A 3,933-nucleotide genomic window follows, 5' to 3' on the forward strand; every position below is an offset into this window, starting at 1 on the left:
AAAAAAAAAAAAAAAAGTGGAGAGAGAGAACAAGACACCATGGGGTAGGTGAGTTATGAAAACATGGCCATGAAGGATGGCTAATTGGATTTAAGAGTATCCCAGATAGAAGATGACAAGTTATCACTTGGAGTTATTGAAAGGGAAGTAGATATAATAGCTAAAAGAGTAGATATCTGCCCAGATCGTATGCTTTAAAATCTTATTTTAAATATAAAAGGTTTAGGTCTTTTATCTGGGAAGTGAATGATCAAAGACAGGATAGAAACCCCAGGGAAATATTTTCTACAACAAAATCCAGACAGACTTAAACAAGTTTGTGATTATGTTTGTATGTGACAACAGCCACTAACTACAAAGTACTCATGGCCGCTGAACATTTGCAGTCTCAATTGCAACTAGAGCGTTTAGCTTATAATTTAGGATTTAGACAAAATTAAAATTTATATTATCTTGTATGATTAATATTAATGTTGTGGGATAACATTGTTCTAGCATTAATAGCAATCTTGTCAAGGCATTTAGGCTGCTAATTGTTGCATAGGATCTACCTTCTAATCTCTGCTGTAGTAATCACCAAAAGCAACTCAGGCTCTGTCCTATTCAGACCTACAGTTTATTGAACTGTCAAAGATGCTGGTCAACTTGTGGACACTAGATAAATTTTTAGAGCAGCTTGTCTGGTAATCTGATTATAAGTGTCTTTTCTGTGAGTGACCTTTTCTCCTTGCATTGTCCTTTCAGGTAATGAGGATTCTCCCAATAAGAACGATGTATCAGCTTACCAAGGTGAGAGTCTTTAGTTCTAGAAGGAGCATCTCCAAATCTGAATCTCATGTAAGAATTTGGCACTGTGTTAATAAAACTGCATAGTAGCCATTAGCTTTAGCCTCATCCCATTAGTTTTATTGTTTCGTGTTTGGCATTTTTATATTTGTTACAATATTTTACTCATTTCTTCCTGAATTCCTCGTTATTTTCCATTTTATTTATGGGTTCTCAGGTGTCCTTCTGCTTTGATTTGTAGTTATATCACATTTTTATATAAATGAAAATTGAGTAGCTCATGTTATAAATTGTTACTGCACAGCATGAAGACATGTAGAAGCATTCCCAGCACAGTGGTAAGATATTGCAATTCCAGCCCTTGGAGAGGCAGATGCTGTCAGATCAGAGAGCTCACAGTCAACGCGGTATACCTTACTCTACAAACCCCAGGCAAATGAGGCTTTCTTTCTTGAAAAGAATCCTAAGCAAAAATAAGGTAGTGCTTCTGAGCATAGGCCATCAAGGTTGACATCTGACAACTATATTTTCACCTATGTACACAAAAAAATATGTGCATATAGATAGTTATAAGATATCCCCTATCCCATGAACATGAAAAGCAAATAAACTGAGTACTTAAAGCTTCATAAAATATTTTATGACTCTTTTATGACTGACACACATTGTAACTTACAAACTATCCCATGTTCTCTTGTGAAACATGTGATTGGAGAGGATGCAAATCAGCAGGAAGGTGACCAACATTCCTCTCCACCTGGGCAACAGAAGAGCCTGAAGGTGTATTGACAACTGTGGAAATCCTCAGGCAGAGGATTGGTCACACATCTGAGGTCATTGCAGGTTTCTCTCTGTTGCAGGATGTAAAGTCAAAGAAAGGAAGTTCATACTCCCTTCCTCTGCATCCCAGGTCCCAGCTCACAGAACATTTTCCTTTCCCATATGATTTTAAATGTTAAGAACGTCTACAAGTGTACTGTGTGATATATTAAACTTTGCCCCAAATACCTGTGGCATTAGAAATGTAACTAGCATAAGTGAGGAACTAAATATTTCATTTTAACTTCTTGTTTCATTTTAACTTCTAGTACCATATTCTTATGATTTACTGTATGACGGATTTTTACACAATGATAATCATTAGGCATATCACTATAGCAACCAAGATGTAAATTATGAGGACTATACTGAAGCACAGACACTACACAAAACTCTGGAGTGGACCATGTCTGTCATAACCACAATAACTAGTATTTTCGAGACTCCCATAGGTTATGGTGCTTCCATAATTTATCACTTTGCCAAACACACAAAAGTGTATTACCAAAAATGGCAGATTAAAAAAAAAAACTTGGGATACATTTTAAAACCAAATATGAAAAATAATTAACAAAATTCCATCAAGCTGACCCGTCTATATTTGACATTTTAAAACAAGCTTCCACTAATTTCAAAACTCAGACATGGTTTTGAACCTTTAACAAAGCTTCTTCCACTTTGCTGCACCTGCCTTTCTGATGAATCAATGCATTTTAAACTTCCCATTATATATGCGTTTCTTTGTTCTCTACACCATTAAACTTGTTGAAACTGTTTCCACATTGGAACACAGAATTTAGGATGACCCTAGTCTGTGTTTCTGCTTCTGTGTTTCTAGATGTTTTTGGCTTGTTTGTTTGTTTGTTTTTATTTATTTCCTGGCGTGAATAGAACAGCATCACAGCCAGAATGAGTGTTGCTCTCTTGCCACAGGATGAAAAAAAGAATGTGTAGTCTCTGCTCAAATTAAGACCATTGATCTCCCCAGTTTTTGGAATGATAATCTATTGGCACTAGGGACTCCTTTCATTGATGTTGCCGTTAATCATTCAAGTTCTTTTCAATAAGCCATGAATCTAATGTTCTCTCTCTATCCTAGGCTTGTATTTAATTTCTGTTATTCACTTTGGGAATTCTGAAATTATCGATTCTTTTTTTGTTGTTTTAATTTTTTATTCATTTATCTATTTGATGAATGTTACTAAGAATAGATTAATACCTAAGAAAATATTGTTATAAAGAAAAAACATTCATTTTATCTCAGATTATAACTTTTATATTATACTCAACATATAGGCACACCCATTTTTAAACAATCTTTTTTACAGCATACTTTAGTCTTAACTATATTATTATTATCATCATCATCATCATCATCATTATTATTGGAGTTAAAACAGAGACAAGTGACTCCCTCAGAGGTACCACTATGAAGTAACAAGGTAAGATTATCTGTGAACTCTAAGATGTCTTTGAAAGTCCTAAGACAGGTTTTAAAGATGACAATTTCTAACAAATGTTTTTGGTTATCACATAAACCTAGCTAAAAAAGAGCTCTTGAAATAACTTGTCCTTTGTTTCTTTTTAAAGAGTCAGTAGTGGTCAAAAATATCTTTTAAATTCTTAAAAGGTTTGTATTGATATTTACACTCACATACATACAAAACATATCTAAAAACACAGGCATAAGACATCCTCTTAATCTTTGGCACAAGATTTAGTATCTTAAAGGAGGGTGATTACTCAATAGGAAACAGTATACTTGAGTACCAGTGACCACACCATGAAGCTAATTCTTACCTCCAGCCATGGAGACCACCATAGAACCAGAACGGAGATAAGGACCATTGGCCTGAAGTGTGTGACTATACATATGCTAGCCTTTAAAAAAAATCAATGTCTTTTAAAATTTAAAAACTTATGCTAACTGTCCTCAATAAAGATTTAGGATAATTAGCTAACTCAATTTGTTCTCTTTTCTGTTTGCGTTGGTTAAATATACTTGCTGTTGTGGTTGTATTCCTTAATCCTCACCCTGATGACAAATCCTGTGAGAGTTCTTTGACATGTAGCACTCTTTTGGTGTACATTTATATTTACCAAGCTAAATAACAAGGCATAAAAACAAAAAATGAGTAGTGACCCTAGGCAATGTCCAGGAGTGTAGGAGTATTCCTCTTTTCCAATACTGGAAAAGGACCTGCTTTAAGGGAACTTGGAAGTGATGGCAGACAGAAACATCTAAACATCTTAACAATATCAAACATTTCCCTGATGCATGTGTGCTGAACGTAAGGCCCAAAAGGAAAAAAAAAAAACTCCAAAAAA

Source organism: Mus pahari, unplaced genomic scaffold, assembly GCF_900095145.1.
Source record: "Mus pahari unplaced genomic scaffold, PAHARI_EIJ_v1.1 scaffold_5842_1, whole genome shotgun sequence".
NCBI classification, from domain to species: domain Eukaryota; kingdom Metazoa; phylum Chordata; class Mammalia; order Rodentia; family Muridae; genus Mus; species Mus pahari.